This window comes from Mustela nivalis (assembly GCF_964662115.1).
Source record: "Mustela nivalis genome assembly, chromosome: 12".
In the NCBI taxonomy this organism is placed as follows: Eukaryota; Metazoa; Chordata; class Mammalia; order Carnivora; family Mustelidae; genus Mustela; species Mustela nivalis.
Window position 1 is genome coordinate 93360915 of NC_139031.1, and position 26290 is coordinate 93387204.

At 39.0% G+C, this 26290-nt stretch overlaps 1 long non-coding RNA gene across 2 annotated transcripts in view; it reads right to left on the reverse strand.

Moving 5' to 3' along the window:
- Positions 1-2411: 2411 nt before the first annotated feature.
- Positions 2412-26290, reverse strand: part of LOC309845174 — a 63926-nt gene continuing 40047 nt past the window's right edge. Inside the window, exons 3-5 of one of the 2 annotated variants that reach the window (XR_014301089.1) lie at positions 25803-25982; positions 2704-2842; positions 2412-2550 (exon numbers count right to left, since the gene is read on the reverse strand). This is a non-coding gene — a long non-coding RNA (uncharacterized lncRNA). The remainder of the gene's footprint in view (positions 2551-2703; positions 2843-25802; positions 25983-26290) is intronic. The other variant, XR_014301088.1, reaches the window with a different exon arrangement.

The following is a 26290-nucleotide window of genomic DNA, read 5'->3' on the forward strand; positions in this document are numbered from 1 at the left end:
AGTAAAAGCACTCCATATAAGAAACTATCATGTTAAAATGTAAATGTAATGTTTAAAATGTAAAAGGCTGAAGAGAATCTTCTCTTAGGATCAGGGATTATGAATTCCGCTATTTGCATCCTGTCCCTTGGTAGGCAGCCACAGCACCTCCCAGGGCTGCCAACATTCAACAGATAGATACGTTCGTTTTTAAACCTGGAATGAATTTCAAACATTACCCCTGACTACGATGAATTAATACATGGGCTTGATATGGAATGAGAGATGACCTTCTCCTCTCCCCAGCTTCATTGAAAACATGGTGCGAAGTCCTGGGGACAGATCTCTCTCTCTCTCTTTTTTTTTCAAGATTTACCTCCTGAAAGGAGGATGCATTGTAAAATATGCATATTTTATTTAGATTGAGTATGTAAAAGCAAAGGTAAGCCTGCCTAGAAGATGTTAAGCCAGGAGAGGTCTGGCAAGATGGGCCTCTGTTGACTGGACACAATGATTTCTCCTTCCAACTGAATGCAGGGTACATTTTCTACGAGTGTTCAATGATTGACACCTCAGTCACCTTCATTTTTGTATCTTTATATGTAACCTTTAGGATTTTAGCCTGCAAAGGGCTCTTTTTTTAAATACTTTATTCATCTATTTATCAGAGAAAGAGAGGGAGAGAGCACAAGCAGCAGGAGCATCAGAGTGAGCAGGGAGCCCGATGCAGGACTCCATCCCAGGGCCCCGGGATCATAACCTGAGCCAAAGGCAGCCGCTTGACCGAATAAGCCATCCAGGAACCCCCAAATGGCTCTTTATTTATGGAAAACAATGCATATGGCTATGGCTAAAGATTGTTTTCATGAAATTTGCATCAAGTATCCATACTCATATTTTTAATAGATTTTTCTAAGCATCTCATCTGTGCCAGACGTGGTGCAGGGATACAGTGGCCTTTGGAGCCCTGGTAATTCCATAATCGTTTCTGATTCCTATCAGTTATTGTTATGGAGAGCTTTTTGGCTCAACTTGCATTTCATCTCAGTGACAATCATTCTGTTAAAAACCGTGGGTCCAAACTCAAGTCACTTATGTTAAGCCCCATGTCTCCAAACCCAGACTTTGTCATTATAGGTCTGTCTCACCCAGATATCCTCAACCAGTCAGTCAGGTGTCACCTGAGCAGCACCTGTGAGGTCACCTGCCTGACAGACCCTCCTGTCCCTGTAAGGAACATAACCTTGTAATAGCCAACCTTTTTCACCTGGCACAACTTCCTTGTCCCTGCTCCCTTCTGTCTACAATAGTCTTTCATCTCGGACAGCCCCTTGAATCCCCGTCCTATCTGCTAGACTGGATGCTACCCACTTCCAGCTGATTTTTGCTCAAGTAAACTGGTAAAATTTTTAAATGCATTTTCTCACCTGTGTCGTGTAGTGGGAAAAACTAAACACCTAGAATTGAAGATCTAAAAAAAGGTATGAGGCTTAGGCATTATATGAAATGCTCAGAGATTCGGTTTCCTAATACAAAAAGTGGGAATGATAGAGATTTCAGAGATTAAAAAGATAAAAAAAGTAAACAAAATAGTAAACATTTGTGGGAACAGTGGAATACAATGACTAAACATCAAACTTTGGAATCTGAAAAATGCACACCTGCTTGTCATTGAGTGAGCGACCCGGAACACATCTGGGGGTTTGTCTGAGCCTCGTTGTCCTTATACGTGCTCCGTGGATTCAACACAGGGACCAGGAGTCACAATTCCCTACATTTCTGTTAAAGTAAACCTTTTAATTTCTGCCAAATCTGGGCAAATATTAAAGATCAGTGAAGATACAGTCACGAGTGACATTCAGAATATGTCTAGGCTAAGTGTTTTCTAAGTGGCATTTGTGGGGCACCCGGGTGGCTCAGTCATTAAGCATCTGTCTTCAGCTCAGGTCATGATCTCAGGGTCCTGGGATTGAGCCCCGCATCGGGCTCCCTGCTCAGCAGGAGGCCTGTTTCTCCCTCTCCCTCTCCCACTCCCCCTGCTTATATTCCTTATATTCCTTCTCTCGCTGTCTTTGTTTCTGTCAAATAAATAAATAAAATCTTAAAAAAAAAAAAAATAAGCGTATGTTTGTGTTGGGACGCCTGGGTGACTCAGCTGGTTAAGCATCTGCCTTCAGCTTGGGTCATGATCCCGGGGTCCTAGGATTGAGCTTCATGGGGTGGGGAGTCTGCTTCTCTCTGCCTCTGCTGCTCCCCTGCTTATTCTCTTTCTCTGACAAATAAATAAAATATAAAAAATAAATAAATAAATGTGCATTTGTGTGTGTGTGTGTGTGTGGTATGACACCGGGGCCTCATCATCCTTTTATCTACTTTTGTTATTTGGGAAGACAGAAAACCAAACAACCTACCGACACGCATTACAGGGAGAAGCACAGCTTTATATCACTGAGAAGATCCAGTTTCCCAAACCCTCGGTGATTAGATGAATACCATTAAGCAAGACATTACCGAGACCATGGCAGCCCATTTTCCACATGGGTCTCAAATGAGTCCTGATGATCTTCGGGTCTGAAAGGGAAAGCAATTTGGTCCTGACCGGGCACTGCTGGACTGAGCCATTGAAATGAGTCAGCCAGCCTCTGTCAGGATGCCTTATTTGCAGATCCCGCTGGCCCGAGAAAGTCCACACTGTAACTGGCTGCTCACAGTGAGGACTCTGACCTTTCTGCTGGTTGGTGGGAAGTAGGTGATGGCTCCGAGGTGCCAGAACCCATGGGAAGCCGGGCATTCATTCCATGGGGTGACTTTTCAGCCTTGCCTTTAGTTGAACAGAAACCTCGATGCAAAATTTTGTAAGTACCTCAAGGAAAGATGGAGAAAAAAATCAATTTTTTTAGTCAGATCAAAGATGCTTGTCTACTCTTTTAATTCCTATTTACATAGGGGTTTTTTTAAAGGGTTTTATTTATTTATTTATTTGAGAGAGAGAGGCAGAAAGGGAGAGAGCACAGAGGGAGAGTAAGATGGAGAAGCAGACTCCCCACTGCGCAAAGAGCCCGACGACACAGGACTGGATTCCAGGACCCCCAGATCATGACCCAAATGGAAGGCAGACGCTTAACTGACTGAGCCACCCAGGTGCCACTGTGCAGAGTTATTAAGAACTAAGTAAAAAGCTATAGGTAGATTTACCTAGGAGAAATGACAACTTCTTGATCCTAACTCTTTCAAAATAATGAAATTACTATTAAAAGGTGTATGGGGAGATAGAGAGGAGAAGGGAGTTGGGGGAAATTGGAAGGGAAGGTGAACCATGAGAGACTATGGACTCTGAAAAACAATCTGAGGGTTTTGAAGGGGCGGGGGTGGGAAGTCGGGGTACCAGGTGGTGGGTATTATAGAGGGCACAGATTGCATGGAGCACTGGGTGTGGTGCAAAAATAATGAATACAGTTATGCTGAAAATAAATACTAAATAAATAAATAAATAAAAAATAAATAAATAAAATGTTTAGAAAAAATGAAAAAAAAAAGGTGTATGGCATATGTTCTATAGCTTTTCATCTTCAAGTAAATAATTCATTATTTGGATTACTTAGTATTAAAATGTGTTTCCATAGAAACTAAAGTGTCACAACTTGACTTAATTTAAAAAGTCTTAATTCTGATACAAATGGATGTTTGATTAAGTTTCCAGAAACCTGCCTGTGTTTCTTGATTGGTGTTGTGGTTTATTTTTCTAAAACACAAAAATGAAAATAGGACCGTGAGTAAGAATATTTGAATAAAGACAAGAAAGCCTGGCAATGTTTTACATACAAGTAGTGGTTATGAGAAAGAAAACAGAATTGTTTAATGTAAATGTGACCCAAAACATTTTTCAAAAAAATGACAGTTAAAATTTTGTACAAATCCAGGCTTATAGACACAAATATCACACAACTGTTATGTTTCTAATAGCATTTATTGCATGGATAATATAATATCCATGTTATTTGCAATAATCATCCACTATATCTACATCCTATCAAGTACACCTTTTTTTTTTTTTAGTTTTTTTCACATTTACTTGCAGTGTTTATCCATTCGTTCTTTATGTCCTGTAAAAACCCCAATTAAGATGTAGTTCTGACTCCATATTGTCATCCCACAGTGTAGCAGAAAGAAGAAACCCACGATAGTTAAGTAGCAATTTTATGTTTGAAGAACCAAGTGGAAAACAGTTTCTTCCTTGAACTTTTAGGTACTGTAAAAGTGTGCTAAATCCTGAATGTTTCCCCAGATTTAACTCCTCAGTGGAGGTTGTAGTGGGGAAGGAAGGCATCGTCCTCTGTTAGCCCTGGAATCATTACTGTTGGATTGGATCGCCGCCATCACAAGGACATGAGTCCTGGTTGACCTGGGAGCTGGAGCCCAGCAGCAGGGGACTTCCATACTAGAAGCTGCCCCAAAGAAATAACCTGGAGACAGCGTTATGGTGCTGAGACCATTGGGATGGTACGCTTGACTGAGACCAGGTAAAGCCTCAGCAGAAACTTCAAGATTTGGCAGGTGGGAGCAAAGATCTCCTTGTTTTGCAGAACCCAAGGCAAGCCTTCCGTATGAGTTACCTTGCTCAGTGCACCCGTCACCTGCCCATCTGGCCTGGCCTGCCTGTTCTGTCTTTCCCTGCCCTTCACAGGGGCCTAGTTTCAGATCACACATGGGAGGCTCTGAGGACAATGCAAAGCAACAGTTAGGTCAGTGCACATTAAACCTGTGTCAAGAACACATGATAGGACAGTAACTGAGATTAATTTGTAGAGGTGTGAGATTGCCTGATAGTTACATAGCATCTTCTGTTTGACCAAGCAATTTCACATGCATTTCTTGCAATCATTCTTTGATGAAATTATGGTTACTTACAATTAACAGTTCAGACTCCTCATCTGCCTTTGGGGATTCTGAGTTTCAAATAGCAGGTAACTAGATCGTACTGAATAGCAAATCATGCACTTTTAACTATAGCTCTAGCTTTCCAGGATTATCACTTCTGCACTTTTTTTTTTAGTAATGTATCAAACATACGGAATTTGTTAGGTTTTCCTGATTTTGCCTGTCAGAGGACATTTGAAATGGTGCTCAATTCCCAGACCAAAGTGAGTGGCTCTTTTTTTCTGTTATGCATTCATGCTTGTCTCTGGATCATTTTCATTTAAGTCACCATCAAAAGTCTCTAATTTAAGGTGACAAATATATATTTAGTGTAGACAAAAGGATTTGGAGAAATAAAGACACTTATAAGGCCAAGACAATTTTTATTAAGAATTCTTAGAATTGGAATAGGGAAGGTATTGGAGTTATTTAACCACATTATAAAGATATAAGTGATGTGAAACTTAAGTATTATTGTGATAGAGTCAGCTGTTCAGAACAGACCCAAGTAAAATGTCAGTACAGACGGAAGGTAACATTTCACAGGGTTTATCAACAATGGCTTTTATTAGATCATGGGATTGGGGTTTATAGCAAGCCAATTAAAAGGAAATTCTTTTTTTTAAATAGTTTATTTATTTTAGAGTGAGAAAGAAAGAAAAAAACATGTGAACTGGGGGAAGGCAGTGGGAAAGGGAGAGGGACAAGACTCCACACTGAGCTCAGAGCTGGTTCCAGGGCTCAATCTCATGACCCTGTGATCATGACCTGAGCCCAAATCAAGGATTGGATGCTTAACACACTGAGCCACCCAGGTACCCAAAAAAGAAAAATTTTAATTTAGATTAATACTATAAGCTATACAGCAAAATAATTCACAGTCAGGTTGAAGTATGAGAATAAAAATGTAAACCAATGATATATGCTATCTATAGAATAGGGCAGGACTTCCTAAGAATCATGACACCATACACAAAAATCAGAGAAGAAAAATGAATAATACTTGCAACTTTGTATTCTAAAAGTTTACTATAAACAAAACTTAAAAATAAGGGAAAAAACTAAAACATACTTTCAAAATAATTGAGAGATAAGGATTCATTATAAGATGCTTCATTACAGAAAGTTCAATAGAAAATGGACATGGTACTGAGACAGATAATGCAAAAAGGAAGGAGTAGAAAAAGAAACTAAGCATACAAAATGTGCATTAAAAAAATCAAAGATAAACACATTGAAATGGCAAGAAAGTTCATCATAATAGAAATGATGACAAAAATGTCAGTGTAGGAGGGAACTATGAAACACCATATTTCCACAAAAGCAATATATAAAAAGGCAAAAATGGTCAGAATCAAGTTTTTCAGATCTGTAGAATCTGTAAACAAAATTTAAAACACCCAGGGTAATGCTTACTGAAGAAAGAAGCTGATGAATTTTGTAAGAGCTGTAGTATCTCAATTACTGGCTTACCATCTCTCATTCCCCAGCTTTTACACTGAAAACTATAAGACGTTGCTCAAAAAATTAAAGAAGCCCTAATTAAATGAAAAGACACATCATGTTCATGTATTAGGAGAGATAACATGGTTAAGGAAATAATACTACCTAAAGGGGTCTACAGTTTCAGTGCAATCCCTATCAGAACCCAATAGCCCCTTCACTTTTTTAAACAAATGAATATGTTGATTCTAAAACTCAAGTGGAATTCAAAGGACACTAAATAGTTAAAACAAAGAAGAATGAAGTAGAAGAACATACACTTCCCAATTTGAAAGCACACTACAAAGTTAAAATAAACAGAAGAGTGCGGTACTGACATAGGATAAGAATATAGGTCAATGAAGAGGCCTGAACAGTGTAGACAGAGTCCTACAGCTACATTACATTAATTTTCCACAGGGTGCCAAGATCATTCAACAAATAAAGAATCGTTTCTTCAATATATGGTTCGGCGACTATTCTAGATGCAAAAGAATAAAATTGAAACTTTACCTCAGACAATATAACATTAAATCAAAATTGACCCCTCCCCCAAATAATAATAATGATGTAAGAGCGAAAGTATAAAGCTCATGGAAGGAAGCGAAGGTGTAAATATTCATGGACACAGATTAGACAGTGCTTCCTTATATACGACACCAAAACTACAAACAGCTAAAGAAAAAGATAAATTAAATCCCTAACCCCAATGTGATGCTATTTGGAAATGGGTGTCTTCGGGGGAAGTAATTAGAATTAAATGAGGTCATAAGGGTGGAGACCCAATCCAAAAGGACTAGTGTCCTTATAAGAAGAGGAAAAGACACGAGAAAATCCCTCTCTCCTTGTGCATGTGGAGGAAAGTCCATGTGAAAGCACAGAGAGAATTGGGCTATGTCAAGCCAAGGGGAGAGGCAGCAGAAGGAACTAACTATTCTCACCTTGATCTTGGACCTTCAGCACCCAGAACTCAGAGAATCCATTTCCATTGCATCACCCACCCAGTCTTGGGGTTTTATTACTGCAACCCCAGCAAACTGACACATTGATGAAAGCAAAAATAAATAGTGAAATAAAAAAGAGATTAAATCTAGAATTTACACTTCTAGAGATAAATGCCAAGACATGAATGGAGACATGTGTCCATTTTTACTTATTCCTTTTTGCATTTTTTTTTTTTTAAGAGGGAGTGAGAGTTCTAAGTGCACTCTGCGGTGAGCACAGAGCCCAACATGGGGCTCAATCTCTGAGACGGTGACCTGAACCAAAACCAAGAGTCAGATGCTTAAATAACTGCACCACCCAGGCACCCTGATATGTGCTTATTTTTAACAAAAAACAAGTTGTGGTGCATGTTATGCAGCTCAATATAGAATATACAGAAAGAATATAAATTTGCTATCTAAAATAAAGAACAGTTATTATAAATTTTACACCTATTTGAGGGAATAGTAATTGCTATTATAAAGAACTTCTACATAAATGCATTTATACACCATTTTGCTAAGACAAAATTTTGACTAATAAAGTAATAATTCTCCATTAAATACATTTCTGGAATGAAACATATATTAGCATACTACAAGATCTACAGACTAACATTGATTATCTCCAGATGAAGCCATGGTGTGGTTTGGCCAACCTACACTGGCCAATAGCAGGTGATATTCTGTATACATGTCATTCAATGAAACCAAGTTGATACCTTGAAATTGACTGTTGTAGAAGTATTTACATCAGACATTAAAAATCAAGTTTTAAATTTCATTTTATTTATTGTTTAGCATACTGGCTTGCTAGCCTACTTCTGGCTTTACATTTATGGTATTTTTTGTTTGTTTTAATCTTTTCTCTATGGTTCGTGACACCTTTTCATGTTTTCAGTACTAATCAGTTTTTGGTTACAGCTATCTTCTACTCTTCACATAGTTTCACTGTTACATGATTTGTGATTTTATTTGGTTGAGAATTTTAATTTAATTTAGCACAATTTATCAATTTTTTTTATTATAAATTTTTATTTTTTATAAACATATATTTTTATCCCCAGGGGTACAGGTCTGTGAATCACCAGGTTTACACACTTCACAGCACTCACCAAAGCACATACCCTCCCCAATGTCCATAATCCCACCCTCTTCTCCCAAACCCCCTCCCCCCAGCAACCCTCAGTTTGTTTTGTGAGATTAAGAGTCACTTATGGTTTCTCTCCCTCCCAATCCCATCTTGTTTCATTTATTCTTCTCCTACCCACTTAAGCCTCCATGTTGCATCACCACTTCCTCATATCAGGGAGATCATATGATAGTTGTCTTTCTCTGCTTGACTTATTTCGCTAAGCATGATTCGCTCTAGTTCCATCCATGTTGTCGCAAATGGCAAGATTTCATTTCTTTTGATGGCTGCATAGTATTCCATTGTGTATATATACCACATCTTCTTGATCCATTCATCTGTTGATGGACATCTAGGTTCTTTCCATAGTTTGGCTATTGTGGACATTGCTGCTATAAACATTCGGGTGCATGTGCCCCTTTGGATCACTACATTTGTATCTTTAGGGTAAATACCCAATAGTGCAATTGCTGGGTCATAGGGCAGTTCTATTTTCAACATTCTGAGGAACCTCCATGCTGTTTTCCAGAGTGGCTGCACCAGCTTGCATTCCCACCAACAATGTAGGAGGGTTCCCCTTTCTCCACATCCTCGCCAGCATCTGTCATTTCCTGACTTGTTGATTTTAGCCATTCTGACTGGTGTGAGGTGATATCTCATTGTGGTTTTGATTTGTATTTCCCTGATGCCGAGTGATATGGAGCACTTTTTCATGTGTCTGTTGGCCATCTGGATGTCTTCTTTGCAGAAATGTCTGTTCATGTCCTCTGCCCATTTCTTGATTGGATTATTTGTTCTTTGGGTGTTGAGTTTGCTAAGTTCTTTATAGATTCTGGACACTAGTCCTTTATCTGATATGTCGTTTGCAAATATCTTCTCCCATTCTGTCAGTTGTCTTTTGATTTTGTTAACTGTTTCCTTTGCTGTGCAAAAGCTTTTGATCTTGATGAAATCCCAATAGTTTATTTTTTCCCTTGCTTCCCTTGCCTTTTGCGTTGTTCCTAGGAAGATGTTGCTGCGGCAGAGGTCGAAGAGGTTGCTGCCTGTGTTCTCCTCAAGGATTTTGATGGATTCCTTTCGCACATTGAGGTCCTTCATCCATTTTGAGTCTATTTTTGTGTGTGGTGTAAGGAAATGGTCCAATTTCATTTTTCTACATGTGGCTGTCCAGTTTTCCCAGCACCATTTATTGAAGAGGCTGTCTTTTTTCCATTGGACATTCTTTCCTGCTTTGTCGAAGATGAGTTGACCATAGAGTTGAGGGTCTATTTCTGGGCTCTCTATTCTGTTCCATTGATCTATGTGTCTGTTTTTGTGCCAGTACCATGCTGTCTTGATGATGACAGCTTTGTAATAGAGCTTGAAGTCCGGAATTGTGATGCCACCAACGTTGGCTTTCTTTTTCAATATCCCTTTGGCTATTCGAGGTCTTTTCTGGTTCCATATAAATTTTAGCATTATTTGTTCCATTTCTTTGAAAAAGATGGATGGTACTTTGATAGGAATTGCATTAAATGTGTAGATTGCTTTAGGTAGCATAGACATTTTCACAATATTTATTCTTCCAATCCAGGAGCATGGAACATTTTTCCATTTCTTTGTGTCTTCCTCAATTTCTTTCATGAGTACTGTATAGTTTTCTGAGTATAGATACTGGGTCTCTTTGGTTAGGTTTATTCCTAGGTATCTTATGGTTTTGGATGCAATTGTAAATGGGATTGACTCCTTAATATCTCTTTCTTCTGTCTTGCTGTTGGTGTAGAGAAATGCAACTGATTTCTGTGCATTGATTTTATATCCTGACACTTTACTGAATTCCTGTATAAGTTCTAGCAGTTTTGGAGTGGAGTCTTTTGGGTTTTCCACATATAGTATCATATCATCTGCGAAGAGTGATAATTTGACCTCTTCTTTGCCGATTTGGATGCCTTTAATTTCCTTTTGTTGTCTGATTGCTGAGGCTAGGACCTCTAGTACTATGTTGAATAGCAGTGGTGATAATGGACATCCCTGCCGTGTTCCTGACCTTAGTGGAAAAGCTTTCAGTTTTTCTCCATTGAGAATGATATTTGCGGTGGGTTTTTCATAGATGGCTTTGATGATATTGAGGTATGTGCCCTCTATCCCTACACTTTGAAGAGTTTTGATCAGGAAGGGATGCTGTACTTTGTCAAATGCTTTTTCAGCATCTATTGAAAGTATCATATGGTTCTTGTTCTTTCTTTTATTGATGTGTTGTATCACATTGACTGATTTGCGGATGTTGAACCAACCTTGCAGCCCTGGAATAAATCCCACTTGGTCGTGGTGAATAATCTTTTTAATGTACTGTTGAATCCTATTGGCTAGTATTTTGTTGAGTATTTTCGCATCTGTGTTCATCAAGGATATCGGTCTATAGCTCTCTTTTTTGGTGGGATCCTTGTCTGGTTTTGGGATCAAGGTGATGCTGGCCTCATAAAATGAGTTTGGAAGTTTTCCTTCCATTTCTATTTTTTGGAACAGTTTCAGGAGAATAGGAATTAGTTCTTCTTTAAATGTTTGGTAGAATTCCCCCGGGAAGCCATCTGGCCCTGGGCTTTTGTTTGTTTGGAGATTTTTAATGACTGTTTCAATCTCCTTACTGGTTATGGGTCTGTTCAGGCTTTCTATTTCTTCCTGGTTCAGTTGTGGTAGTTTATATGTTTCTAGGACTGCATCCATTTCTTCCAGATTGTCAAATTTATTGCCGTAGAGTTGCTCATAGTATGTTCTTATAATAGTTTGTATTTCTTTGGTGTTAGTTGTGATCTCTCCTCTTTCATTCATGATTTTATTTATTTGGGTCCTTTCTCTTTTCTTTTTGATAAGTCGGGCCAGGGGTTTATCAATTTTATTAATTCTTTCAAAGAACCAGCTCCTACTTTCGTTGATTTTTTCTATTGTTTTTTTGGTTTCTATTTCATTGATTTCTGCTCTGATCTTTATGATTTCTCTTCTCCTGCTGGGCTTAGGGTTTCTTTCTTGTTCTTTCTCCAGCTCCTTTAGGTGTAGGGTTAGGTTGTGTACCTGAGACCTTTCTTGTTTCTTGAGAAACGCTTGTACCGCTATATATTTTCCTCTCAGGACTGCCTTTGTTGTGTCCCACAGATTTTGAACCGTTGTATTTTCATTATCATTTGTTTCCATGATTTTTTTCAATTCTTCTTTAATTTCCCGGTTGACCCATTCATTCTTTAGAAGGATACTGTTTAGTCTCCATGTATTTGGGTTCTTTCCAAACTTCCTTTTGTGGTTGACTTCTAGCTTTAGAGCATTGTGGTCTGAAAATATGCAGGGAATGATCCCAATCTTTTGATACCGGTTGAGTCCTGATTTAGGACCGAGGATGTGATCTATTCTGGAGAATGTTCCATGTGCACTAGAGAAGAATGTGTATTCTGTTGCTTTGGGATGAAATATTCTGAATATATCTGTGATGTCCATCTGGTCCAGTGTGTCGTTTAAGGCCTTTATTTCCTTGCTGATCTTTTGCTTGGATGATCTGTCCATTTCAGTGAGGGGAGTGTTAAAGTCCCCTACTATTATTGTATTATTGTTTATGTGTTTCTTTGATTTAGTTATTAATTGGTTTATATAGTTGGCTGCTCCCATGTTGGGGGCATAGATATTTAAAATTGTTAAATCTTCTTGTTGGACAGACCCTTTGAGTATGATATAGTGTCCTTCATCATCTCTTATTATAGTCTTTGGCTTAAAATCTAATTGATCTGATATAAGGATTGCCACTCCTGCTTTCTTCTGATGTCCATTAGCATGGTAAATTCTTTTCCACCCCCTCACTTTAAATCTGGAGGTGTCTTCGGGCTTAAAATGAGTTTCTTGGAGGCAACATATAGATGGGTTTTGTTTTTTTATCCATTCTGATACCCTGTGTCTTTTGACAGGGGCATTTAGCCCATTCACATTCAGGGTAACTATTGAGAGATATGAATTTAGTGCCATTGTATTGCCTGTAAGGTGACTGTTACTGTATATGGTCTCTGTTCCTTTCTGATCTACCACTTGTAGGCTCTCTCTTTGCTTAGAGGACCCCTTTCCATATTTCCTGTAGAGCTGGTTTGGTATTTGCAAATTCTTTCAGTTGTTGTTTGTCCTGGAAGCTTTTAATCTCTCCTTCTATTTTCAATGATAGCCTAGCTGGATATAGTATTCTGGGCTGCATGTTTTTCTCGTTTAGTGCTCTAAAAATATCATGCCAGCTCTTTCTGGCCTGCCAGGTCTCTGTGGATAAGTCAGCTGCCAATCTAATATTTTTACCATTGTATGTTACAGACTTCTTTTCCCGGGCTGCTTTCAGGATTTTCTCTTTGTCACTGAGACTTGTAAATTTTACTATTAGGTGACGGGGTGTGGGCCTATTCTTATTGATTTTGAGGGGCGTTCTCTGAACCTCCTGAATTTTGATGCTCGTTCCCTTTGCCATATTGGGGAAATTCTCCCCAATAATTCTCTCCAGTATACCTTCTGCTCCCCTCTCTCTTTCTTCTTCTTCTGGAATCCCAATTATTCTAATGTTGTTTCGTCTTATGGTGTCATTTATCTCTCGAATTCTCCCCTCGTGGTCCAGTAGCTGTTTGTCCCTCTTTTGCTCAGCTTCTTTATTCTCTGTCATTTGGTCTTCTATATCACTAATTCTTTCTTCTGCCTCATTTATCCTAGCAGTTAGAGCCTCCATTTTTGATTGCACCTCATTAATAGCTTTTTTTATTTCAACTTGGTTAGATTTTAGTTCTTTTATTTCTCCAGAAAGGGCTTTTATATCTCTCGAGAGGGTTTCTCTAATATCTTCCATGCCTTTTTCGAGCCCGGCTAGAACCTTGAGAATTGTCATTCTGAACTCTAGATCTGACATATTACCGATGTCTGTATTGATTCGGTCCCTAGCCTTCGGTACTGCCTCTTGTTCTTTTTTTTGTGTTGAATTTTTACGTCTTGTCATTTTGGCCAGATAAGAGTAAATGAAGGGGCAAGTAAAATACTAAAAGGGTGGCAACAACCCCAGGAAAATATGCTTTAACCAAATTAGAAGAGATCCAAAATCGTGAGTGGGGAGAAAGGGGATAAAAAAGGGTTCAAAAAGGAAGAAAGAAAAAAAAAGAACAAAGAAAAGAAAAAAAAAAAAAAGAAAAGAAAAAAATTTTTAACAAAAGAAAACACCTGAGAAAAATGTAAAAAAGAAAAAATATATATATTAGATAAACTAGTAAAAAATCATTAAAAAAGAAAAAGGTAACAGTTAAAAAAAAAAATTTACCCGAAGGCGAGAAGAAAAAAAAAAAAAATGAAAAAGAAAAAATTAAATTAACTGCAAGACTAAAAAAAATCACAGGAAAAAAGCCATGAGTTCCGTGCTTGGCTTTCTCCTCCTCTGGAATTCTGCTGCTCTCCTTGGTATTGAAACCGCACTCCTTGGTAGGTGAACTTGGTCTCGGCTGGATTTCTTGTTGATCTTCTGGGGGAGGGGCCTGTTGTAGTGATTCTCAAGTGTCTTTGCCCCAGGCGGAATTACACCGCCCTTACCCGAGCCGGGGTGAGTAATCCGCTCTGGTTTGCTTTCAGGAGCTTTTGTTCCCTGAGCGCTTTCCGTAGAGTTCCGGAGGACGGGAATACAAATGGCGGCCTCCTGGTCTCCGGCCCGGAGGAGCCGAGCCGAGAGCCCAGGGCCGCACTCCTCAGGCGCCCTCAGAGAACAGCGCCCAGTCACTCCCGTCTGCCTGACCTCCGGCCGCGCTCCGAGCTCACCGAGCCTGCGACCGGTTCAAGGTCACCCCGAGCTGCGAGCTTACTGTCGGCTCTGTCTCTGCAGCCGGCATTCCCGTTCCAATACCCGCAAGCTCTGCGACACTCAGACACCCCCGATCCTTCTGTGACCCTGCGGGACCTGAGGCCACGCTGACCCCGCGTGGGCTTCGCCCCGGTTTAGCCTCTGGAGCGATGTCCCTCAGCAGAACAGACTTTTAAAAGTCCTGATTTTGTGCGCGGTTGCTCCGCCGCTTGCCGGGAGCCGGCCCCTCCCCCCGGGGTCTATCTTCCCGTCGCTTTGGATTCACTTCTCCGCCGGTCCTACCTTTCAGAAAGTGGTTGTTTTTCTGTTTCCAGAATTGCTGTTCTTCTTCTCTTCGATCTGCCGATGGATTTTCAGGTGTTTGCAATCTTTAGATAAGCTACCCAGCTGATCTCCGGCTAGCTGAAGCAGTCTCAGCTTGCTACTTCTCCGCCATCTTCACTCCTCCTCCCTCTCAAATTTTATTTTTAAGTTTAATTTTTAAAAATTCCAATATAGTTAACATATGGTATTATCTTTAGTTTTGGGTGTACAATACAGCGATACAACAATCGTGTTCTTTACTTGGTGTTTATCATGACAAATGTACTCTTAGTCCCCTTCACTCTTTCACTTGTCACACTGCCCACCTCCTCTCTGGCAACTACCAGTTTGCTCTTTATAGTTAAGAGTCTATATTTTGTTTGTCTCTTTTTGTCTTTGTTTTGTTTCCTACATTCCAGAGATGAGCGAAGTCATATGGTATTTGTCTTTCTCTGATTGAGTTGTTTTGCTTAGCAAAATACTTTCTAGCTCTGTCCACATCATTGCAAATGACAAGATTTAAACTTTTTTATTGCTGGGTAATATTCCAGTGTGTGTGTGTGTGTGTGTGTGTGTGTGTGTTTACCACATCTTCTTTATCCATTCATCTATAAATGAGTGTTTGGTTTTTTTTCATATCTTCTTTATATACATACTGCTGTAATAAACATAAGGATGTATATTTCTTCTCGAATTAGTTTCATGGTAGGGGGGCAAATACCCACTTTTCTCAAATGATTCCAAAAAATAGAAAAAGAAGGAAAGTTTCCAAACTCATTCTAAGGCCAATGTTACCCTGATACCAAACCAGATAAAACACTACAAAGAAAGAATATAGGTCAATATCTCTGATAAACATAGATGCAAAAATCCTCAACAAAATATTAGCTAACCAAATCCAGCAATACCTTTAAAAAGTTATTCACCATAATCAAATGGGATGTATTCCTGGATGCAAGAGTAGTTCAGTATTTGCAAAAGAATCAATGTGATACATCACATCAACAAGATACAAGATAAGAACCATATGGTCATTTCAATAGATACAGAAAAAGCATTTGACAAAGTACAGCGTCCATTCATGATAAAACTGCTCAACAAAGTAGGTTTAGAGGGAACATACATCAAGGTCATAAAGGCCATATTTAGAAAACCACAGCTAACATCATACTCAATGACAAAAAGCAGATTTCACCTACATCAGGAACAAGACAGGGATGTCCACTCCCTCCACTTTTATTCAACATAGTATGGGAAGCCTTAGTCACACCAATCAGGCAAGAAAAAGAAAGAAAAGGCATCCAGATTAGTAAGGAAGAAGTAAAACGTTTTCTATTTGCAGATGACATGATACCATATATAAAAAACCTCAGATTCCACTAACAAACCACTAGAACTCATAAATAAATTCAATAAAACCACCAGAAAAAATTCAATGTACAGAAATCTGTTGCATTTCTAAAAACTTATAATGCAGTAGCAGAAAGAGAAATTAAAAGAACACAATCCCATGTACAATTGTATCAAAAACAATAAAATGCCTAGGAATATTCACAAATAAATGATTAAAAGATATATACTCTGAAAAGTAAAAAACATTAGTCAAGAAATTGAAGATGATACAAATAAATGGAAAGATATCCTATGCTCATGGATTAAGAGAACAGTATTGCTACACAAAGCAACCTATAAACTTAATGGAATCCTCATCAAAATGCCAGTAGCAATTTTTGCATAATTAGAAAGAGTAATCCTAACATTTGTGTAGAACCACAAGACACCCCAAATAGCCAAAGCAATCTTGAGTTTTAGTGAAAACTAAAGGTATCACAATCCCAGATTTCAAGATTGACTACAAATCTGTAGTAATCAAAACAGTATGTTGGTGGCATAAAAATATACACATAGATCAATGAAATGGAATAGAAATCCCAGAAATAAATCCATGGTTTCTAGGTATTTAATCTATGGCAATGGAGGCAAGAATATCCGATAGAGAAAATACAGGCTCTTCAACAAATGGAGTTGGGAAAACTGGATAGCAACACACAAAGAATGAAACTGATCACTTTAACATTTGATTTTTTTTAAATTTTTTATTTTTTATAAACATATATTTTTATCCCCAGGGATACAGGTCTGTGAATCACCAGGTTTACACACTTCACAGCACTCGCCAAAGCACATACCCTCCCCAATGTCCATAATCCCACCCCCTTCTCCCTAAACCCCTCCCCCCAGCAACCCTCAGTTTGTTTTGTGAGATTAAGAGTCACTTATGGTTTGTCTCCCTCCCAATCCCATCTTGTTTCATTTCTTCTTCTCCTACCCACTTAAGACCCCATGTTGCATCACCACTTCCTCATATCAGGGAGATCATATGATAGTTGTCTTTCTCTGCTTGACTTATTTCGCTAAGCATGATTCGCTCTAATTCCATCCATGTTGTCGCAAATGGCAAGATTTCATTTCTTTTGATGGCTGCATAGTATTCCATTGTGTATATATACCACATCTTCGTGATCCATTCATCTGTTGATGGACATCTAGGTTCTTTCCATAGTTTGGCTATTGTGGACATTGCTGCTATAAACATTCAGGTGCACGTGCCCCTTTGAATCACTACGTTTGTATCTTTAGGGTAAATACCCAATAGTGCAATTGCTGGGTCATAGGGCAGTTCTATTTTCAACAATTTGACAATCTGGAAGAAATGGATGCATTCCTAGAAACAAATAAACTACCACAACTGAACCAGGAAGAAATAGAAAGCCTGAACAGACCCATAACCAGTAAGGAGATTGAAACAGTCATTAAAAATCTCCAAACAAACAAAAGCCCAGGGCCAGACGGTTTCCCAGGGGAATTCTACCAAACATTTAAAGAAGAACTAATTCCTATTCTCCTGAAACTGTTCCAAAAAATAGAAATGGAAGGAAAACTTCCAAACTCATTTTATGAGGCCAGCATCACCTTGATCCCAAAACCAGACAAGGATCCCATCAAAAAAGAGAGCTATAGACCAATATCCTTGATGAACACAGATGTGAAAATATTCAACAAAATACTAGCCAATAGGATTCAACAGTACATTAAAAGGATTATTCACCACGACCAAGGGGGGTTTATTCCAGGGCTGCAAGGTTGGTTCAACATCCGCAAATCACTAGTCCTTTATCTGATATGTCGTTTGCAAATATCTTCTCCCATTCTGTCAGTTGTCTTTTGATTTCGCAAATCAGTCAATGTGATACAACACATCAATAAAAGAAAGAACAAGAACCATATGATACTCTCAATAGATGCTGAAAAAGCATTTGACAAAGTACAGCATCCCTTCCTGATCAAAACTCTTCAAAGTGTAGGGATAGAGGGCACATACCTCAATATCTTCAAAGCCATCTATGAAAAACCCACCGCAAATATCATTCTCAATGGAGAAAAACTGAAAGCTTTTCTGCTAAGGTCAGGAACACGGCAGGGATGTCCATTATCACCACTGCTATTCAACATAGTACTAGAGGTCCTAGCCTCAGCAATCAGACAACAAAAGGAAATTAAAAGCATCCAAATCGGCAAAAAAGAAGTCAAATTATCACTCCTACACTCCTAACATTTGATTTTTAAAATCTGCTCCGATTCAGTTGTTTTTATGATATGAGACAAGTCTAACTTATTTTTTTTACAAAAAAAATCCAATTTTATGTAAGTATTTATTGAATGATACCTAATCCCCCACCACTCTGCTATATGTAGTCAATTACAAATCAAATACATTTATATGCATAGATCTATTTCTGGACCCTTTCATATTTGTTATTTGAACTGTTTTCTTCTCTGTGGCCGTTTGTGATAGACAGAATAATGGGTTGCCAAGGATGTCTTCAGGCTAAACCACAGAATGTATGAATATGTTACTTTACTTGCAAAATGAATTTTGCAGATGTGATTAACTTAAGTCTATTGAGTTGGGGAGATGACCCTGAACAATCCTGGTGGGTCCAATGCGCAGTTCCTCATGAGCAAAAGGCTGAGGTAGGAGAGTCAACCCCAACAAGCAAGGGCGATGGCTGAAGCACAGTCAGAGACACGGGATTGAGAAAGTCTCCACCAGCCATTGCTGGCTCCCACGGTGGATGGAGGCACTAACCAAGGAATGCAAGTGGCCTGTAGAAAGTCAACGTGCAAGGACAGAGATTCTCCCTTATCATCTCCACTGAGGAATGCAGCCCTGTGGACACCTTGAGTTTAACCTAGACTTCTGTCCTCCAGAGTTTTAAGATAATCAGTTTCTATTGTTTTAAGTCACTAAATTTGATGTGATTTGTTACCACAGCGGTAAGAAATAAAAATACCATCCATCATGACCTTCACCTGGTAGTGCTCTGTAATAAGCACTGTTGAGTGAAGGCCCAGGTCTCCGTGCACTGTTCTTCAGAAGTCTCCAGTCTTCCTTGATCGAACACTTACAAAGCAAGGAAACTTTCCTTCTCATAAATAACCACAGACACACCTGCTTTGTGTACACGCATATATGCACATATATGTGTGCATGTCCAGATATGCCAAACTTCTTGGGACTTCAGAACATCAGACATATAGATCAGCATTTCTCAAAGTAGGGTCCAAGGATACTAGAAGTCCCAAGACCCTTTTAGGAGAGTCCCAAGATTCTCCTTTCGCTGTTCATTTATATGTTACAACAAACCGACCACAGAAACAGACCTGAGAATCCTGCCCTCTTCTACCAAACAGATAGAAAACAAAGCTACCCTACTTGTGTTACGGAAACAACAGTTATTTTTCATAAAATATGTGTGATTTATGTTACATCTAATGATTTCTTATGGTCATTTAAGAGCTAAAAATACACACTTTAAAATGTTCTAAACTTCAATGTCTCATCAGATAAATGTAGACCGATGCAATGCACACAAGAAAAGCCTCGCTGTAATCTTTAAGAATTTACTGGAGGTGAAAGTAGTATGCAGAACAATAAGGATTTAAAACTGTTAATACATGTTAAGTTTTAAGCAAGATATATTTATGATGCCAAGTTTCTCTATGAATGAACACATCTCTTTCATGAACACATCACTTTCTGCTTTTATTAAATAGTATCTGATGAAAAAAATAGTATCTGATGACTTCCAATAACATTTTAAAATTATTTCAAAATATTGTGTGTTTTTTGGTAAGTTTGTTGCTAAATAATTAGTACTTTTGTTTCTGCTTTATGAAGTTTATAAATGTTATAAGCATGTTTTATTTATTTTATAAGGTCCTACTATACTTTTAAAAATGGTATATTTTCTATTTTCTGTGACCTTGGGATATTCCTAAAAATTATCTTTAGATTCTTTGGGATGTTTGTTATCATAGGCAAAAATTTCCTACATTTTCAATACTTACAAGTGTGTTTTTTCTCAGTGCCTAATTACACCATCTAAGATTTTCAGTAGAATACTGAGCAAATCTGTAAGAACAGGGCATCTTGTGTGTAGGTGCCTGTAATTGCCTTAAATTAAAGGAAGGTTTCAAAAATTCAGCATTAATATGATATTTGCTGGAGGAACTTTTTCTAGGTTAATATTGTTAAATCAGGATAAGAAACATTTCTGTTTTCCTATATTCCTATAATTTGTTAATGCCAATAAATAAGTGTTGACTATCACCACATAATTTCTCTGTACTGTTAACGTCTAACATAAGGTTAGACTAGACTCTGGCAGTTACAAATATACCCCAAACCTCACTGCATTACCAGAATAAATACTTTCCTTAAATTACATCATTGCCTATCACAGGATAAATGGGGTATCTTAATACTTCTGTATCTACTAAAGAGTTTATGTATTTAATTTAAAACATTCTCATAAGAGTGTCTGGGTGCCTCAGTCATTAAAAGTCTACCTTTGCCTCAGATCATGATCCTGTGGTCCTGGGTTCGAGCCCCACATCTGGGTCCCTGCTCAGTAGGGAGTCTGCTTCTCCCTCTCCCCCTCCCCCTGCTTGCATTCCCTCTCTCACTGTCTCTCTCCCTCTCTCTCAAATAAATAAATAAAATCTTTTTAAAAATTTAAAAAGTATATATTCTTACAAAGAAAATTCCATGCCCAGGCAACTTCAATCATAAATTCTTACAAATCCTTCCAAGAGGATATAAAAATAGAAAAAAAAAAAAAAACAATTTGCTTTAAGAAGTTACTATGGTGTAACCTTGATATGATCTGAAGAAGAGAACTGTAAGAAAGGAAAATATCAGGAAATTGTCTCTCATTAACATAGGTATGAAAATAATAAATAAAATATTAGCTAGTGTAGTTCAGCAATGTATAAAACTATAAATAGACCATGATTAATTGGTGTATATTCCAAGGTTGGTTTAATATTAAAAAAATAAATCAGTGTAATTCACCACATTAAAAAATAAAGGCACAAAGACAGCAATCTTGGTGGTTGCAAAGTACAGCATTTGATAAATTGAAAAATCTGGAAAAAGAATTCAAAAATTCTGAAATTAATGGAAACTTTCTTAATCTGTTAAGGATCGTTTACAAAAATATATATATATGTAAGCAACACCTTCTTCATGGTGACAGTTTGAAAGCTTTCTTTTTGATCTGAAGAAGAAGAAAAGAGGTCTACTGTCAAAACATCTTTTCCCCTTGTGTGGGAAGTCCCAGCCAGTGCAATAGTAAGGTCAGAAGGAGCAAAGTGTGAAGATTCAAAGTAAGGGAAAGCTGTGATGATTTGCACATGACATTCTCATGTACACAGAAAACACAGAAAAACTCACCGTTAAATTAGGTTAATAAGTGATTTTGGTAAAGTCACTCAGTTCTGGATCTGATCCATGCTGGACCTATAATCTGTTGCTGATCAAAAAGTATTAATTGATGGCATGAACTAACAAAATATACTTATAAACAGATTTAATGGCAATACATAAGGGCTCCACACAAAAGTTATAGAGCTAAATAAATGGAAAAAATGTAAGGCGTTGGGCGCCTGGGTGGCTCAGTGGGTTAAGCCGCTGCCTTCGGCTCAGGTCATGATCTCAGGGTCCTGGGATCGAGTCCCGCATCAGGCTCTCTGCTCAGCAGGGAGCCTGCTTCCTCCTCTCTCTCTCTGCCTGCCTCTCTGCCTACTTATAATCTCTCTCTGTCAAATAATAAATAAAATCTTTAAAAAAAAATGTAAGGCGTTGATGGACTGGAAAATGCAATATTACAAAGATGCCATCAACTTCCAATTGAGCTGTTGATTCAGTCAAGACGACAGAGCTTTTTACAGTCCATATTTACGAAGTAGTTCTAAATCCAAATAAAAATGTAAAAAACCAGGCTCCTGGGTGACTCAGTCTGTTAAGCATCTGACTTTTGATTTCAGCTCAGGTCGTGATCTCAGGGTCGTTGAGATCGAGCCCTGAGTTGGGCTCTGTGCTCAGCATGGAGTCTGCTTCAGAGTCTCTCTCCTTCTCTCTCTGCCCCTCAAATAAATAAATAAATCTTTAAAGGAAATGGAAAGGGCCAAGAATAGAAGAGATGATCCTATGGAATCAAAACAAAACTGGAGATCCAAGATTTCCAGGGGTAAAGGGAATGCAATAAAGATGTGATGAAGACAACATCACTGTCCAGGAACAAAAATGGAAACACTGGACTGAGAATCATAAGAGAGGCTGGAAAGGGACCCACAGTTGGTTGGACATCTGATTGACGGCAAAGGTGACACCCATGCTGAGGAAGAAAGAGTTAATTTTTTTATATGTAACTGTTTCTTCATTAAGAGAATATTCTTATTTCTACATTCCTTTTTGAAGCAGGTGGCATACCAGGTGTCTTACAGATCTAAAAGTAAGAGGTAAAACAATAATATTCCTGGAAAACATAGAGGACTCTCTTCTGGAACTTAGGAAAGGAAAAATGTCTTATACAAGACATAGCAAGCACTAGTCATAAAGTAAAAAATTAATAAATATGCAAAGCAAGAATTTCCATTCATTATGATAGCTAAGGAAAGCAAAACTGTCAGGCACTATGTCAAGGAGACAATTCCCAAACTTCTGACAATGGACTTGCATATGAAATATACTTCTTCCTTATTTTTTTTTTTTTTTTTTTAGGAAAGTGGGGAAGGAGCAGAGGGAAAGGGAAAGAGAATCTCAAGCAGACCACCTCACTGAGTGTGGACCCCAATGTGGGGCTTGATCTCAAGACCCTGAGGTCATGACCTGAGCCCAAATCAAGAGTTGGACACTCAACTGACTGAGCCACCCGAGCACCCCTAAATTATATTTCAAACTCTTTCTAATCACTCTTAAAATGAGAGTGCCATAAAAATGGGGAGAATATTGTGGATTTTCCTCTAAAAAGAGATCATTGCCATGACCACGATGGTTGACAAAATGTCAAACTTTATTCATTAGAAGGGGAATGCAAACAAAATCATAGTGAGGTAGTTGGAAGAGCTATATTTCAAAGGTGGACTATGGAAACACACTTAAAGAGATTGTGAATTAATTGAATCACTTCAGAAAACTATTTGGCTGTATCTACTCAAGGTAAACACATACCTACCGTCACCTAGCAATTCTATTCTTAGGTATATTCTCAACAAAAAACAAGTGTGTGTGTATGTGTGTGTGTGTGTGTTCCCTGAAATCCCCAAACAAATTTTCATGGACATATTAGTCATAATAATCCAAAGTTAAGCATCACCAAAATGCCCATCAAAAATAGAATAGGGGGGCGCCTGGGTGGCTCAGTGGGTTAAAGCCTCTGCCTTCGGCTCAGGTCATGATCCCAGGGTCCTGGGATCGAGCCCCACGTTGGGCTCTCTGCTCAGCAGGGAGCCTGCTTCATCCCCCTCCCTGCCTGCCTCTCTGCCTACTTGTGATCTTTGTCTGTCAAATAAATAAATAAAATTTCTAAAAAAAAAAAAAATAGAATAGGGACTAAACAATGCTGTATTCTTAGAATACTACTGGAAATTGAAGAGCGAATATAACACACAGGGTATCTATAATAAATACGAATGTGAGCAAAAGCAGCCAGGGGCCATGCTGTCTACTCTGTAGGCTAAGTACAGAAACAGAGGCAAATCTATGGTAAGCTATGACAGGGTTACCTTTGTAACTGGGTGGTGTGCCTGAGAAGACTTATGAAGTGCATAACTGTGCTCTGATAAGGTTCTGACAGTAACAGATGTGTTTTCAATTTTGAACATTCATTCAGATATAAATGCATGATTAAACACCTTTCTGTAAGTTTCAATTAAATTAATTACCACCTGGGTGGCTCAGTGGGTTAAAGCCTCTGCCTTTGGCTCAGGACATGATCTCAGAGTCCTGGGATAGAGGATGATAGAGTCAGGCTTTCTGCTCAGCAGGGAGTCTGCTTCCCTTCCCTCTGTCTCTCTCTTTCTGCCTACCTCTCTGCCTTCTTGTGATCTCTGTCTGTCAAATAGATAAAATCTTCAAAAAAATTAATTATTACCCTCTCTATTGAAAATGATCTTTATCTGCAGCTCCTGTGTGTTTTTCTCAACCTCAGATTCACAGACTTATCCGATTACTCAATATTTCCACTGGGCATCAAGTGGACATACCAAAAGTCATCTGTTCAAACGCAAAATCCTGCTCTTTCTTCCCAACTACACTGGACCTGCAGCCTCCCCATTTTAGTTGATGGCAACCCCATCCTTCCATTGAGAGAAAAACTGGGGAGTCATCATTGATTCTGCTCTTGCTTGCCCACTACCAACCCCTTCTGCTCAGGAAATAGGGTTGGCTCTACTTCCAAATATATGCGGATCCCCACCACTTCCCCCTCTTCCAGTGTTTGCTGCCTGGTCCAAGGCACCATAATTCTTTGCCTAGGTGACTAGAACACTTTGGTCCCTGTTTCAACCAGTGCCCCCTTTTGTCCATTCTCCATACAGTTAGTGTGATTCCTGCAGGACCGGAATTGCATCTGTGGAGAGAACCGTCTGGACTATCTGGATTAGGCAGATGTGAACTACCCATCCCCGGATGTCTCTCACTTTGCCCTTCTAAAGTATACAGATGGGAGTGAGGGGCACCTAGTGCATAACGGGAGAGAGCCAGGATTCATTCTGACCACCCACTCAGACATGGGAGAAATGAGAGGGCCCAGAAGAAAGGTAGGGGACAAGTAAACAACTATGACTGGCCATGCCCAGTGGAGGCTTATTTGTAATCTATTTCTGAATTTACATCATTGATAAGGTATGACTCTCTGGATATTCTTTAATTTAAAGTATTTAACCCCAAATCCTTAATTTAATGTCTTTACCCTATGAACAGTAAGATGGGGGTAGGGAGGTATAGGGGTCGCAGGTCTCCTGGGCACTGTAGCAGTAAGTAAATTGATGGATGTGACCAAGGGTTAACCTTATTCACACTTTCTGTTCATTATGCAAATCCTGTCTCAGCGCGAGGCCTCCCTTGCCACCTGGGTGAAATTAGGGTGGATCCCATGACTTTTCTGGTGACTCTCAGATAATAAGAATGTAGCCACCATAGGCCATTTCCTTCGGCTTTTTGTCTGTGAGTAATTTTCAGGCATAAGCCTAATACCCATTCAACATGTCCCCTAAAACACAGAGAATGTGTTTCTTTGTCTTCAAATGCTTTCTTTGGAATACTTTTCAGAAGTTAGACATACTGGGGACATGTGACTTCTAGCACACGGGCATTTTTCTTCAGAGAACTGCTTTTCTTCTTCTCCTTCTCCTTCTTCTTCTTGGTGGGGACAGGGGGTAGAGAGAGAAAGACTCCTAAGCAGGCGCCACATTGAGCATGGAGCCTGTCTCGGGGCTTGATCCCACAGTCTTAAGATCATGATTTGAGCTGAAATCAAGAATCAGATGCTTAACCAGCTGAGCCACCCAGGCACCCCAGAGAAATCCTCTCCTCTGATCACTCAAGCTCTTCAAAACTGAGCTGCAAGAGAGCCCTGGGTTGTGGGATTCTAAAGTCTCTTTGACCATGGTCTTTGAAAGTCCTCTATCAGTAGTGTTTGGGATGTCTAGGCACTTGCCACTCTTCTTCTCCAGGGCACTAAGTCTATCTCACATTCCTTGTAAGATCCTGTTCACAGGCTCTAGAGCTTTCCTTTAATTGGGCTCATTAAGCCCGTCAGCATGAACCTACCACCCTCCTCCCCGCCGCCAAGCAGGGTGGAGATGGACATTCACAATCGTGCCCTGGCGCCGGGGGAGGAACACGGGGTTTCTTATCATGGTTGTGTGGTCTTGGACATATTCAGGACAGCTCTTCTCTTCAGTTTCCATGTTGTAAATCATGGCCTTTGACACCTGCTCGTTACGATGCCTGTGAATTTGATAAAGCAACAGTATGAGTGACTTGCATATGCCACGAGGGACCCTAACATGCATTCTGTGTGTTAATCATGGTGCTGTGAAGTATAAAGTTTGAAAAATAATTCCTAAATTCATACTCTCATTAACCCAGTACAGTATTTTTTCTAGTACGTTTATTGATGTCAGAAAAAAAAAAAAAAAAGCAAATGTATGGGGGGGGTGGGTGTATGCACACATAGGCAAATGGAAACATGTAGTTTTCCTGATTCCAATCAAGCGTCCAAGCTCCAAGCTCCCTGCTTCCTGTGTGTGAGCAGA